Here is a 16,410-nt window from a genome sequence, read left to right on the forward strand (position 1 = left end):
CAACAGCAATTCAACGTTGGCACCAACTTGCTGCTGAGCCCGGATGCGGCTCTCATCACTTAAATGCTGGGCACCAGCTCGGGAGAGCTGGGTTCTTGGTGAAAGCAAGTGAGACAGAAAAGTTAGAAAAGAAGACCAAGAGCCCTTTTCCGTGAGTGGCTGATCCTGGGAGGGCTAGGCTGGCAACCTACTGACATCTCAAAGCTTGGGAACAGTATGACACGTTTTAATTGTGGGATGAAAAGACCACTTTGATCAAAACCCAAATGATGTTGTCCTTGGCTTTCCCCTTGGCGGATAGGCTTAGCATGGACATCTCTTGGTAAGTAGAGGAAACAGTGGCGTTCTCTTCACACTGGCACCAGTTCCCACGCTCGCTTGCATTAGGAAGTTTTGTGGAGAGCAAAGGAGGAGAATTTCCTCACTCAGCAGAGCTGTGGCCTGTGGGCAGCTATCTGTTCATTGTTTGTACCAATAAAGCCTACTGGTAGCCTTTCCGAGCTCCACTCAAAGAAATGGGCCAAGTCACCCTGCTAGGGATAATTACTCTTTGAATCCATGAAGAGTAACTTGTGACTACCCAAGATCCTGCCTCCTCCTGGCCAGCCCCCGGAGGGGGATATTACACAGCCCTTCAGCCTCCAGAAGTCACATGGTCAGGGGACAGACAATAAAGACAAGATGATTCTGTGGGTGTGAGCTCTTCTGTTCACCTCCACCTATTGACCTCTTCGTTCTATCTGTTTTACTTGCTGAGAAGTGAAGCCTTAGTCTTCCTGGGATCCCCAGGCAGGGCCTGGCCTTCCTTTCCTTACTTGGGTCTTCCTTTTCCTCTGTTCAGTTTCCCTCCATTTCGAGGTGATGCCCGATGAGAGGCTGGGCCTTGAGCAGCGTAGCTCCAAGTGCCAGCCCTGGGTCCCAAATTCCAGGCATGCAAGGTACTTCTCTAAGTCTGAGCCCCAGAGGGAACTCTCATTTGGTTTTCATGGAGATAATTTTGCACACACAGTAGAGACCCAGGGTATTAATGATACAGGTCTTTCCAAAGGACCAGACTCCATTTTTACTTAATCCTATTTTAACCTAGGCAGGAATTAGAAACCTAGGCATTTCTTTCTCCCAGCCTCTCTGAGCAGTTAGCAGCCAATACCCACACTTGGCTCACACTTGAAAAACAGTGGCTGCCCGTCTTTTATGAAGCTTATTAATATCTAAACACAACGTGCGCTTCACGTTGCCTCTCAATTCAAATCCCTTGTTAATATAATCCCCATTATTCAAATCCCTTGTTAATATAATCCCCATTATTCAAGTCTCTGTGCTGTTGCTTTTAAACAAATTCCACCCCTGCCCCCATCCCCTAGTAGGATCTCCAGCCAGGTTGTGTTATCTTCTACCCCTGCTCTGCCTTGGAGAGATCCCAGGATCCAAGCCTGTAGCTGCAGCTGGCTTCTTGAAGGTGACTCACTTCCCAAAATCGAGACACTTAAGTGTCCACTCCGATTAATCCTGTAGTCATTTCACTTCAGAAATTCCCAGATGCTTTTAGCCTTAAGCGTCCTCATGCCCACAAGGATGGTTTAGATGCCCAGAATTTCTCTGCCTTTGGGGGTCTCCATAGGGCAAGGCGGGCAGATGAAAGCTTTCAGGATAGCCTTCTGGTCCACTTCTGGCCTGCAGGTCCCACTGCAGGCTGTCACCTCTGGGTCCTGGCTGCAGCGAGGCAGCAGGGGGCAGACTACAAAGGCGGGAGTCCCTGGTGAGTCCTGTGATGATAGTCATGGAAGTCCAAGCAAGACTGCAGGGCTCACCAAGGAAGCAGCAGTTAAAGCCGCTCTCTAAGGCCATAATGGCTAGGAGAGATTCAGTGGCTGCCAGCAAACTGCCTTTTACACTTCCTTGAGAGCCCAAGACAAAAAGACACGTCTGTCACTTCTGAACTGCCTAAAGAAGTGCTTAATCCCATTTTAGGCAGAGCTGTTGAAGATTCTTTAAGTTCTCCAGGCAGCGGTGGACCCACCCTGCCAGCCTCATTCCTGCTGTTGACTCAGACCCCAGGCTGCCGGCCTGGGAACCGTCCTGGAGCTGCTGCAGGGAACTGTGGCTCTGCCAAATAATGCCACAGCAATCTTCATCCTCTGATTGGCAAAGTTACTGAGATGCCACTCTCAAGGGCGGGGTGGAGAAACGCTCAGGTGTCTTTGTTAATGGCCCTATAAAAATACCAGGGAAGGTTGAAAGATGCAGGGTTGCATAACCCTGTAATTAATGTCGAGAGTGCTGTGTGCAACTCCATCCAATTAAAACACTCTCTCTGGTCAGGGTTTTTCATTGTATGGTTATTCTGTGCTCCTTCTGAAGTCTACGCATAGATACACAGATTCTCTGGACAGAAAGCAGGGGTATGGATGAATACCCTCAAATTAGTCAGTAGCAAAAATCCCCAGATGGTAACACTAATGCAAAATAATTTCTATAGAGTGTAGATTCTGTATGTGTGTGGGTACATGCATGTCTGTGTTCAAGTAAGTGCCCAGTGTGTGGAAGCCAAAGGTCTTTCTCAAGTGCTAGCCTCTTTGTTTTTCCGTTTAAAGACAGGGTCCTTCAGTGGCCTGGGGCTTGCTAATTAGGCTATACTGGCCAGTGAGTCGAGAGATCCTCCTGTTCCTGCCTACCCAGTGCTGGGATTACAAGTGCAGATTCCTCAATGTGGATTCTAGGGGTCAAACTCCCCTGCGAGGCCATCTTTGCCCCCTGAGCTCTCTCCAGACCTATCATGATGCTTTTGATCTGTTATATCTTTGCTCTGAGACAGAGGCAGGAGCTGTAAACTGTGTTATGCTAGCAACAAGCGCGGGGATTTATAACTGATGTACAGATAGCATAGCTTTGTGGACTGAACAGAACCTGCTCCGGGCAGTTCTGACAGCTAAATTGACTGGAGAACCTGAGACTTTTACTAGTTACCAGCTTTCCTCTCTGGACACTTAGAGTCGGGGGCACGTGTACATGTGCATGTTTGTGTGCGTGCATGTGCACGTGTGTGCGTGGTGTGTGTGTACATGTGTGTAGTTGTATATGTGTGAGTGTGTGCGTAGTATATGCATGTATGTGTGGTGTGTGTGTGTGTTGTGGTGTACACATGTGGTATGTTTATGTGTGTGCATGTGTATTTTGTATGTACAAATGTGTTTGTGGTGTAGGGGGTGTTTGTGCATGCATGTGGGGAGGTGTGAGGGATGTGGTATATACATGTATATGCATGTGTGTGTATGTGTCCATGTATGTGTGTTGTATATGGTATGTGCATGTGTGTTTTATGATAGATGCATGTATGTGTGACGTGCACGTGTGCATGTGCTCGTGTTCACACACACATGCACACACACGTGTGTGTATGGGTGCATGTGTGTGTACAGTCCTGAAGTTTTCCTCATTTGGGTAAAAGTGTAAATTTTGGTCCCTAGAAGACCAGGAGGGCCAGGATGGCCAGGAGGGGTTTTAATACTTATTTCCATGACCTTCCTAGATAACATTATAGTGTACCCAGGAAAGCAGGAAATAGAAAGTAAAGAAAAAAGGAAGAAAGGAAGGAAGGAGGAAGGGAGGAAAGGAGGAAAGGAAGAAAGGAGGGAGGAAGGAAGAGAAGCATCGAAACCAAGTTAAAAGAACACTGTCTAAAGATTTGACAGCCATCTAGTGACAGGTTTATAGTGAAGACTTCGAGTCATTTTGCTGTAATCCAGAGACCCCGAAGCAGCAGCTATGACCGGTGTGAACTTGCCAGGGATCGAAGCCTTGGCTCTATCCTCAGTCTCCCAAGTCAGAATCAGTCGCAGTCCCTGGCCCCCAACTCCTGTGAACACTGACGCTGGAAGAGACTCCCGAGAGAAAGAGAGGACGGAGCCTCACTCGGACACTCCAGCATTGGGAAGTAAAAGGAAGGAGGAAGGCCACCGTTTCACCCTGGAACCTGCTCCCCCATCCATAGTGACCGAGGCAGTTAGATTCCCATCCTGCTGCCCTGGCAGACGTCCCACACAGCAGCCCCCTCCCCCCCCCCAAGCTCTGGTTTACATCTCACGGTGGCACTGTCAAAGGCGGTCTGAACCCCTCACGTTGTGCTCGACAGCTTGACATTCTGTGCAGAAGGTTCTTGCTCGCTCGGGTGCTGTCTCGCTGGTGACCACCTGGCTCAACAGTGGCCTCCTTCCTGCAGGGGCATCAGGACTCTCGGTTTCACTGACTTTGCAGTTTTGAATGTGTGTGGAGTGCTGCGATCAGTGCCAGGCAGTCACCGAGAATCCTAACAGCAGCCAGCCCTGCAGGTGGCCATGGCAGCGCCCCCCTCCCTATCGGCTGGCCCACCCCCAGGTCCTTCCCACGCTCTGCAGTCACAGCTACCCTGATGCCTTTCTCTGACCTTTGATCAGAGGAAGGGCTCGTCTTTTGTCCACATCTCCAACGACTTACTCACGCTTCCTGCTACAGTCGATGCATTTCCACAGGTACCCGGGAGGCTGGTCACTGTCCACTGGAGCATCCGATCACTTCAGGCCTGCCTCAGGCCAGAGAACTTGTTTGGGGTAGCTCTCCTTACAGAGTGTTGGCCTTGCTGCTCTTTGCCGCTTGCTACCAGGAGGGCAAACCTAGGCAAGCCAAACCCACTTTGGTAGAAATGTACAGTGTTCACGGTTTGGTCAAACAATGGAGAGAGTCAGTAGTGCTCAGCTTCCCAGCCTAGCATAGAGGCTAATCCTATCATGCAAAGAACTCCAAGGGAAACCCAAATTTCTGTGAGAGAAGCCAGAGTTCACTGGGTCAGAAGGCTCCACGTCTGATCTGGGGTTCAGTGAGTACTTGGTTCTGCGGACTTGGGACTTTTACTGTGAGTGTTGCCACTTTTCCCCCTTCATTGTCAGTCAAATGCACAGCCTTCCACAAAACAAGGCACAACGCCACCTTTATGACTGGGGTGCCATGAGGATCAGTAACTGTTTGGACTATGCAAAATGATTTTTGAATGAACTAAGAGAGAATTGTGGTTGGCATTTTAATATGGAAACATCCAACATGTGAATTTTAATATGGACACTTGCCAAGTATCATACAGGCATGGCGCCAGGTACATAGAGGTGCCAGGGACATAGAGGTTGGAGTTGAAAACAGCCTTTGTAGTTGATGTTAGAGAAATCATAAGTGTCACTTTGTGTGGTGTGTGTGTATTTCTGTGTATGTGTGTATGTGTCTGTGTGTGTGTCTCTCTCTCTGTGTATGTGTGTCTGTGTGTGTGGTTGCCTTCCACACTGTTTGAAGCAGACTCCCTTTGTTGTTTGATGTTGTGTTTTATGTCCGACCTCCCACGTCACTCTATGAGCACTGGGATATAGATTCACTCTGCTTCACCTGGCTTTAATGGGTTCTGAAGATTCGAACTCGGATCCTGACATTTGCCCAGCCAGCATTTGACCCACTGAGCCATTTGCCTGACTCCAGTTTTGTCTTGATAGAGTCTCACTACATATCTAAGGTAAGGTTGACTTTAAAACCACAATCCCCCTGCCTCTGACTACTTGCTGAGTTCACAGGAGTACGACTCCAGGCCTGCAGTGTTCACTTTTGAGCCCCTTGCTTTGAAATAATATAACCTAGTCCTGTCTATGTAGGATAAAATTCTCTAAGAACCTTAAAATCTCAAAAACAAATTAAGTACAATGAGAAACAAAATATTGGCACTTAAAATGATGCAGTGTGTGTTTTAGTATCCTTCATTTTGTATTCTTTTTTTCTTCCCGTGGACCATTTAGAAACTGGCTGTATTTCTGGAAAGAGCAGGCAGGAAGTCTAGTCCATGGCGTTGGTTCTGATTTCTCTCCCTCGGGTTCTGGGTTAGTAACAGCACAGAAGGAAACTGAGGTATTGCCCTGAAGCACATCTAAGTACCATGTCCAACCTGAGTGGCCCGGGGACTCGGCCTCTCTGTGGTCACACACTTACTCTGACTGAGCTTGACCAATAAGATGACCACAAGCCTGGCAAGAAGAGATCTGAAATGGGAGAGCGCTTGCACACCAGGGAGAGTGTTTGCACGCCAGGGAGAGCACTTGCACGCCAGCACAGGCCCAGGTTAGTGCAGAAGAAAGCCAGTTGTCCCAGATGAGAGCATCTGCACTCCTCCGCAAGCCCCACTCCAATCCAGAACTACAGATCTGGAGGTGGGCATAGCTATGACAGCCCAAGGAGGTACTGAGCATCTGCAGACCTTGGGACAACTGAGCTAACCTAACCATGAGGCCCAGAAAAAAACAGGCAGCACAGACGAGCAGCCTGCTGGTTCCCCTTTGTCTCCCGCCTCGTCTTTCCAAGCATGAAGGTGTGAGGGCTCCCCTAGCATGTTTTCCAGGTCTACCTGTGTTGTAGCATACACAGAAATGGCATTTCTTTCTTGAGGCAGAATAATATTCCAGCGTATGTGAGAACCACATTTTGTTTATCCACAGGAAGCGTAGACAAGAATGCTGTAGAAGCAAAGAGCTTACATTCTACCAACTGTCCATTGGTTCCAATAAAGCTTGCCACGTTGGCTTCTGAGACTGTGATTTACTGGCCAAAGGACCTTTCTTATCTAGTCAAGCAGTGGAGAAAGGGTCATCATATAGAGGGGTGATGGGATAGGGTTATCCCAGTGCTTGCAGTTCATCATTAGCCAAGGCTAGCCCTGTCTATACAGTGAGACCTTGTGTCTTCATCAAGGAAAACAACAGGAATGAGTATTGTCAAACAAAAGCCAAATAGCTTGTAGGAAAGTGAATGCGAGGCAAATCACCTGCCAACAGCGAGCGATTGAGCGGGCCTTCTCAGCAGCTCCTCCCTGGCATTAATCGATCACTGACCAAACATAACTTGGGCGGGAAAGAGTTTATGCAGCTTACAAGTCCTGATCGCAGTCCATTATGGAAGGCATCCAGGACAGGAACTCAAGCAGGAGCACTGGAAGTCACGGGAGAGAGGTGTTTCTCATCTTGCTTCTGGGTCTGCGGTCAGCTCCCTTTGTTCTGCATCCCAAGGCCACCTGCCCAGGAATGGCACTGCCCAGAGGGAGCTGGCCCTCCCACATTAATTAATAGTCAAGAAAATACTCAATGGACATGCCCATAGGCTGATCTGATGGAGGAAGCCATTTCTTCAGCTGCAGATGCTTTTCTCCTAGGTATGTTGACAACCAAAATTAGCCATGGACAGGAAGTCAAACAGAAGCTCTGGAGGCCATGGGAGAGAGCTCCTGTCCTGGATCCCCTCTGCCTCAGAAAGAAATGCCAGTTTGGTATGTGCTAAAACATCGGTAGACCTGGAAAACACGCTTAGTAAAATAAACCAGACATCAACCAACATTGTGACTCCGTGATATGAGGTACCGGGAGTGGGCAGGTTCACTGAGAACAGAAATGGCATCGCTAGAGGCAGAGAGGAGGGGGAAGTGGGCCACTGTTCCCTGGAAGAGGGAGAGGGGAGTCACTGTTCCTGAGCTAGGAATGTCAGAGCAGGAAGGGACCTTTCTGGAGCTGGTTAGAGGGAGTGGTTCCACCACGTCAGGTGTTGTGAGTTGCATGGTTTGGAAGAGTTGCATAGGAAGCACCAATTGTGTACTTTACCACAATAATGAAAATAAACAAAACAAGAGGCATTTGTCTTCAGACCCAAGGAGTTCTTTGCCACCCGAACAACTGTTTAAACCACAGTGGGGCCCTGCGAGTGTTCCGCATGGCTTCTGGATGGTTAACAGAGGGAATGGTTTTATTATTATTGCTCACCTTGTCCTCTTAGCCATGCAGGGCAGGATGCTCTGGAACAGATACGTCGAGGCACAGGTTTTTTTTTTTTTTTGTTTTGTTTTGTTTTGTTTTTTGTTTTTGGTCATTATGGGATTGTGTTGTTATGGTCTGTTTACATCTGCAGTCCTTTCATAAAGCATGTTTAAGTTGGCGTGTACCACAGTTAGGCAGCACTCGGCCACCTAGCCAACGCTTAAATCTTCAATACCTCAGGGAGAAGGGCTGCCCTGAGCGGTGATGGCTGCTCCGGGCGGCCTGTGCTTTTGGGTCTGCCTTTTGTTGTAGTCTCTTTAATTTCTCCTTTTACATGGAAGTCCAAAGATCTCTCTCTCTCTCTCTCTCTCTCTCTCTCTCTCTCTCTCGCTCTCTCTCTCACTCTCTCTCTCCCCCTCCCTCCCTCCCTCTCGTAGAGCACCAATCACTCTTATTTTAACCACTGAGCCATCTCTTCAGCCCCTTAAGTTGGATCTTAATTAGAATAAAACTTATGCGAGTTTTTCCTTTATAGGAAATTCCCTGTAGCAATGCTGACTTCAGAAGCCACCAAGAACCCCCCTTCCCCAAACTCAGTCCATACCCCTCTGAAATTCAGGGTCTTGGTTTCTGTCTTCCTGTACTCACTTGGCATGAATGTGCTGCAAGCCCCAACTTCTTATAATCCTTTGGCTCTCCATTCTTGGAACTCGCTCCGTAGACCAGGCTGGTCTCAAGTCACAGAGATCTGCCTCTGCCTCTCAAGGGCTGGAATTTAATAGCCTGCGCCACCATGCCCAGTGGCAGTCTTAAAGTTAGTTTACTACACCAAGAGCTGATCTAAGGAGGCAGCAGGGTTACTGGTCATTCCGGTGATTGATCATTGTTTCCTGTGCCGTCTTCATACATGGATGAAGACGATTTTGCTTGATTGGCAGCGGACAGCTGTTATCAGTCCCGTCTTCCTTTGGATCTACCCAGATGTCTAACGACAGCTTTATAGGCTTCTGTCACTCTAGGTACCATGGGATTGTGTCACAAATGTCTCCCACTGTCAATGGAAATGCAAATGGAGAAACCTAGCTGTGAGCCCATGTGAGGAGCATGATGACACAGTACTGTGCCCAACTCAGGGCCTTATGGATCTTGAATCCCTGAGGGACCTTCTCATTTAGGAACGGGGATGGAGCAGCAGTGAGATTTTATGGGCAGAGTCTGTAACCTCTGGAAACACCTCAGGATGTTTAATTAGCTTCACTGACCACCACAGCAGCCTTTAGCTTATTTGGTTGGTTAGAACAAATGAACTAGACAGAGTCACGTGACTCTACAGTGTGGCCACCAAGCCCTCACCTGAATGGAGTGCCATATTTACTCCAAGGATCAAATTGACTGTTACCAAATATGCTCTGCTCTGATATAAGGAGGCCAGGCTAGGGAGTTAGCAGACATTTAAAAAAAGCAAAGCAAACACCACAATGGAATGTATCATTAATTTTGAATTTTAGAGAGACAATGAAAATGTCTGTACATGGCCCCAGTGCTGTATGCAATATGAGGGAGTAAAGAGGGTTTTGTTTTTGACTTGTTGATATGAACTCAAATTTAACCAGGTAAAATTACGAGAATATCTGTGTGCCTGCTTGCCTGTGTACACAACACATTTGCGTGGAAGAGAATGGTGTTGGATCCTCTGGAGCTGGAGTTACAAGTGGTTTGAGACGCCTTATGTGGGTGCTGAGAATCAATCCAGGTCCTCTCTGTAAGAGCAGCGAGTGTGTTTATCCACTGAGACATCTGTCCAGCCCCACTGGGTAAATTTTAATTAAATTCATTTTACTCATGTATCAACCATATACCCATGGCCAAGACGTGAGATCCGAGTGGGTGCGTGTGTCTCAGGGAGGCTTGTCTTGTGTCCAGAGCAGCAGTGAGGATGTCTGGGACCTTCCATCCCTGTGAACTGCTGTGGGTTTCCCTCCTTACTTGTCCTGCACCCCTTTCTGAGGCCCCGGAGGGCTGTTAAACACCAGCCTTCCCTCTTGAGAGGCTTGCCCAGCTGTAAGGAACAATGGCCAAAGGGATCCTTCGCTCTGTTTTTCTGTGTTGGACTCACCTGCCTCTGGCCCGGGAGGACACATGCATTATTGTTCTCCTCCACTTCTTTCCAAAGGGGAGCCCAGGCGTGTTAATTACTGGGCGGCGGCTATGTTAGCTGCGTGGATGGCAGCTGGGTGCTGGGCACGCTTTGCGAGGAGCGTTTTGGGTTTCAATTGTGGTCCAGGTTGTAATCCCGGACCTTCCATCTGCCCTAACTGTTGTTTTAGGTCAGGAACAATTGGCCAGGGCCGAAAACATAAACACCTCCCCGCGCTGGTCCTTATCATTTTCTTTTCATGTTGGCTTAGGAAATACACCTGAGAGAGCGAAGGCTCACAATGAACTCAGCAATTACCAACCACCATGGGCAGGCTGCAAATGTTCAGAAACAGAGCCCCAAGAAGGGTGGCTGCAGGCTGCAGGCTTGCCTCAGGGCCATGTGGCCACATCAACGCTGAAGACACAGCACTCCCTCCTCTATCCTGAACAGATCAGTTTTCCAACCACCAGAAATGGTTTGGAAGCTTCCTCTGATTAATTTCGAGCAAAGAGCTACTAGTTCTGGCAGGGTATGTGCGGTGCTGGGTGCTGGGAAATCTACTTCATAAGGACATGGTAGGGCATAACCGGTTTGTCATCTACGACAGTTAATTGCAAAAGTATTAAAAGCAAAATTGGATATGCAACCCCCCTTTCTCTCCCAGGTATGGCCTTGGAAGGAAAGCCCCAGAGAAATATTGGACATGGAGATGTCCTTACAGTACGGATCCTGTGTTCCAGGCATCATGTCAGTCAACAAAAATGATAGACAAAAATAGACCTTCATCATTAAGTCCTGGAGCAAGAAGGCCATGATATGAGAGTGAACTTGGAAAGCACTGTGCATGGGTTCAAATCCCAGCTCAGCCACCTCAGCCACCTCCACTCTACCTGCCTCCAGGCTTAAGAAATGCATGCTTGGCTTTCTCATCTGCTGAATGGGAAGCACACTACTGTGTCTTTGCAAGATTGCTGTGAAGTGGCAGTAATGGTATTTAGGAGTCCTGTAGGTCATGGTGAGGACTAAGCCAGTGTTTGAGAATCGCTTAGAAAGATGCTTGTCACAAACCAAGGACACGGTGACTCTCCTGATGAGCTTCTGTGCTGTTATTGGAAACTGACAAGTGTGCTACTGTGTGGTCTTTTCCATAAATGATGGAGAATGGAAAAGTACTGCTGAACTGAGTCTGGGAAGACATGGCTTCATGTTCTTGACCCCACTTACCAAGCAATATCAAATTAGTTAAATTGTTACGGTCAGTTTCTACTTTGGGCCTCAGATGTCAAGGATGTTAGTTATTTCTTTACACAAATCTCCAAAGATCATTAGAATACCAGTAACACGAACCATCAGCCCAAACACTTACATTCATTACGACCTAATCAGAAATCACAATGGCCTTTTGATAGTGAATATCGATTGTTAACAGGAACTGCAATCACCTCCCAGAGGAAACACAACTTTGCCATGTCAGTGAGAGAACTTTTAGACTGAGTTAGTTGAGGTGGGAAGATATACTGTAAACATGGCGCCACCACTGCATGGGATGGCGTCCACATCCGAGTAGCAAGGAGAAGGTGGGAAAACCATTTCTCCTGACTGCAGACACAATGTGACCAGCTGCCTCATGCTCCTGCCTCTACCCTTGTTCTGCATCACCATGGTCCATCGTGAAGTGTAAACAAACAGTTCCTTCCTTAAGTTTCCTTTGTGAGGTATTTTACTATAGCAAGGAGAGAAGCAACTGCCACAGGCAGGCCTCAGTGGGTGGTAGGACTGAACACTCTATATTCATGGCGGGCCATACATCCTGATCCTTTGTCCTTCCTAGAGACTGACACCATGACATAGTTAAGGTGTCAGTGACATGCCACTCAAGGGAAAAGCCAGTCACTGATATTGGGGGAGTCTCTGGTCACAGTCAAGTTCACCAGGATGACACCTTTGGCTTCAACCAATATCCAACAAGTCTGTTCCTTTCGTCTCCTCTCATCTAATGATTGATCACTTATTGGCTGGCTTGTTAGTGTGGAAAGCAGAGATGCTTTCTGTGCTAAAAGGAAGGAAAGCAGCCCCACCGATTCCTTACTAAATTACTGTGGATGTCCAGGCTGTGCACATTCACCATTTCTTTACCTGTCCTTTTATTTAACACGCCTTGGATGGGTACCAAATTTGTGTTGGGCTCTGGGCTTGGTACTTGGGGAAGAAGACAGATGAAGTCAGTTGAGAAATGAATGAGACAGGCTCCTGACCTCAGGGTGCTTACCCGATGAGAGAGAGACCCTAGGAAGAAGGCATACGATATTCTAGACATTTGTTTTGCTGGGCCAAGTAATGTTATACTCTACTACCCAGCTCAAGCTTCATTGTCCCTACATAGAATAGTTTATGAGTTGGTATTGACTTCAGGCTACCTTCATTCACTACCTTTATTTGGGTTGAAACTGCAATAAGCAGCCATTATACCTCAACTTTCCAGGCTCTGTGTTAGTTATCTAGACCCCAGTCACTTCTGTTTGGGACAAATCTCATGACTCATCAAATTTCTTCTGTTTTGATATCCCATAACTTTTTTGGAGGGGAATATGTGCATTCTGTTCTTATGACAAATATTTTAACTAAAAAAGCCAACTTAATTGGAGAAAAGGGCTTATTTTGGCTCATAGTATGCAGCAAAATCAGGAGAGGAACTGAAGCAAGAACCAGAGATGGGCCTGATTGCTGTTGTACACAGCACTACCTCTGACCAAGGAACTTGCTTCACAGCCAAATGAGGTATGGAAGAAACCATAGAGGATGCTACTTGCTGCCTGGCTCACAGGCTGGCTTGTGCTCAGCTACCTTCCTTCCGTAGTTGAAGACCACTTCCTAGGAATGGTGCCACCCACAGTGGGCTGAATTCTCCTACTTCAATTAACTATCAAGAACACCCCCTACCCCCAGACACGTTGCCAAGTCAGTCCAACCTAGGCAATTCATCAACTGAGATTCCTTTCTCAGATGACTCTAGACTGTGTAGAGTAGATACTTCAAGCTAATTGGGACAGAAGGTAAATTCTTTTCCTGCAGTTTTCTTTCCCACAAATATCTAGATGTTCAATGCTACAAATATATTTTTGGTATACATTTTCTTGCCAGAACTTTATGGTTGTACTCTTCTCTGCTCTTATGTTCTCTTGTATTCCTATATATTCTGGGGACAGCAGTATGTGAATAAAATTTCCTTAAATTTTCTCATTTTTTTCCAGGCTTCTGGGTGTACTAGATATCTGGTTATCAACCGATTCCAATTTTATTATGTCTTAACCTCTCATAAACGCTAGAATAAGTCAGATCAACATTTTTTTGTAGTCACAGAGATATGAAATTTTGCATCTCTGCTAAAGGCCCTCAATTACATAAAAGACACAAGATGAAAAGAATTTGTCTTCTAACAATTTTACTTTTACTTGCAAAGTGATCAGAAGAGGGAAAGAGCTCTGTTCTAGCTTGGTTTTTGTTGTCGTGATCAAGTACCACGACCAAAGCAAGGAGGTGGAAGAAAAGTTGTATATGGTTTATAAGTTACAGTCATCAAGGGAAACCACGGTGAGAGCTGAAGGTGGCAACAGGAGGCATAGACTGAAGCATAAACTATGGAGGACGCTGCATACTGGCTTGTTCTCCATGACTTGCTCAGCCTGCATTCTTAGACAGTCCAAGACCACCTGCCTAGGGAGCTCACCACCCACAGTGGGCAAGGCCCTTCCAGATCAGTCATTGATCAAGACAATGCCAACAGACATGTTCACAGGTCAGTCTGGTGAAGGCAATCCCTTAATTGATCCTCTGTCTTCCCAGGTGACTCTAGCTTGTGTCAAGTTGAAGAAAAGCTAACCAGCACAATTCTCTCATTTATTTTAATTATCAAGTCAACAATCTCTGAAATAACAATCCCTTTAAAAAGGAAAACAAGAATTAGACAATAAATGACAGGCAAATATCCACTGGTAACTTCATCTACACTTGAACTAATTAGCAAGAGTTTACTAACTGTAGCCAGATGTGATGTCATGAGCCTGTAATACAAGCACCTTGGAGGTTGGGACAGGAGGATCAGGAGTTCAAGACCAGTCTTGGCTACATAGTCAGTTTGAGGCCAGCTTTGGCTACGTGAAACCCTCTATTTAAAAAAAACAAATAAAGCAATCATTAGCAACAGTTGGAGTTGGTTAGTTTATAACATCTGCCATTAGCCGATCACCTGACAAGCAATGGCTGAGTGTCGATTCTTATTCATATTATCTTATATTATGTGTGCGTATCTTATCTCATACTCTCAGCATCCATTATATGCCTGCTGTTACAGTTTGAATGTAAAATGTCTACCCCAGGCTCCTGTGTGGAGTGCATAACTTCCAGCTGATGCCTCTCTACTGGGAGTGTTGTAGAAACTGGAGGCAGGGACTACATAGAGAAAGTAGACCACAGGTCCCCAGTCCCCTCGTCTGTCTCCATGCTCTATCCTTCAGGAATGGAGGACAAGCCCCTCTCACAAGCCCCTGCCTCATGAGGCCAAAAGATCGTGGACCTTCTGAGACTGTGGGACAAAACAGCCATCATTCCCTAAATTGTTTCTGCCATGGATATTGGCAGAGTAATGAGAAAATTAACCAACAGACCCATTTTGCAGACGAGAAAACTAAGGCATCATGGAGCTATATAGTTTGCAGAGACACATGTGGAAAAGTGGAGAGCCATGGCTCCCCACGCAGGCGGGCTGGCTCCAAATGGCCCAAGTCATCCATGGACTGCACTGTTCAGCCACTCCACAGCATGTCCTTCATTCTTGATTCTAGTTCTTAACCAGAGAACTGCCTGAGATAGGAAAGAGGGGATTTACCTCCGCAGGAATTCAAATTTCACATGCTCTGGGACCATTTACTTGAGATGAATAGAAACATTTTCTTTAAAGTTCAGAGAGTTCGTAGGAGGCAGTGCCCAGTTTTATTGTCTTTTGTCTGCATGGCACATATTACTTATAAGGTGCTCAATTAGACTACAAAGCGGCCCTGGGATCCCTTGGAGATTTAAGAGGACTTGTGGTGGGATGATGCAGCTTGGCCATGTCTGGGCCTGCACTTCTCTAAGTCTTTATGAAAGGGAGGGTGCCTTTGGGTCACATTAGATCTTATTCAATGGAAGGTGGTGTGACCCAATCACTCACTGCAAACTAATTCTCAATGACAATTCTGGCCACTTCTTAGCCACTCACGCTGTTGGTGCTGTCCAACTCTGGCTGGTAGCTAGACTTACCTTCTCTGACAGTTTGTAATATTTGGGCTACAAAGAGGTGAGCGATTAATATAGTGCCTTTAGCAGTAGGACTGTGACACATGTTTTGTAGAGTAGGGCATCGGTTATCTGTTGCCACAATCCTGCTGTATCACACAAACTCCCAAAGAAGGATCTTAGCATGAAGGCCATTCCTCTCAGGTCTGTGGACCAGCATGGCCCCAACAAGAGGCTCAGGTTGGGTGACCAGCTCTGCTGATGTTGGCTGAGATCTCCCACATGTTGAGATTGGTTGGTCTAGGAGGCTGCAGTCAGCATGAGTCTCCTTCCTGTGACCCCCGATTCTTTAGAATGTTGGGGCAGGTGGGACCACTTGCAGGTTATAGAGAACGAGCAGACATGAGTGTAGTTCTCTGGTTTGAAACAAGCTTGTAAGATGTGGTTACCATTTCTGCTGCTTTCCTGCAGCTAAAGACAGTTATAAGCCCAGCCCAGAGCAAAAAGCTCAGTGGTTGGTTCTCAACTTAAGAGTTGCCTATCAGATATCCTACCTAACAGGCATTTGCATTAGAATTCATAACAGTAGCAAAAGTACAGTTATGGAGAAGGAACGAAACAATCTTTTAATCGTGGGTCACCACAACATGAGGAATTGTATCAAGGGTCACAGAATGGGGAATGTTGAGAACCACAGAAGGAGTCGAAGCTACCCTTGGTCAGAAGTGACTCAAAGTCACAGTCAGAGGATCATGCATGCAGGGAGAGTGAAGAACTAGGGTGGGGTCAGAATTAATCAGCTATGAGTAGAATAAACAAAACAGTTGGCCTGACACTGTTCCTAGTTTCTTTAAAAAATTGTTTATTATTTTGTGTGCGTAAGTGTTTTGCCTACAGTAAATGTGTACTGTACGTGTGCCTGGTTGCCCTGGGGGACAGAAGAGGGTGTTGCATCTCTTAAAACTGGCTTTATAGATGGTTGTGAGCCACCATGTGGGTGCTAGGAATTGAACTCAGGACCTGTGGCATAGCAGCCCGTGCTCTTAACCGCTGAGCCATCTCTCCAGCCTCAGTTTCAAGTCTCTCTCTCTCTTTTTTTAAGATTTTATTTATTTATTATATATAGGTACACTGTCGCTGTCTTCAGACACTCCAGAAGAGGGAGTCAGATTTTGTTACGGATGGTTGTGA

Source organism: Mus musculus, chromosome 16, assembly GCF_000001635.26.
Source record: "Mus musculus strain C57BL/6J chromosome 16, GRCm38.p6 C57BL/6J".
Classification (NCBI taxonomy): domain Eukaryota; kingdom Metazoa; phylum Chordata; class Mammalia; order Rodentia; family Muridae; genus Mus; species Mus musculus.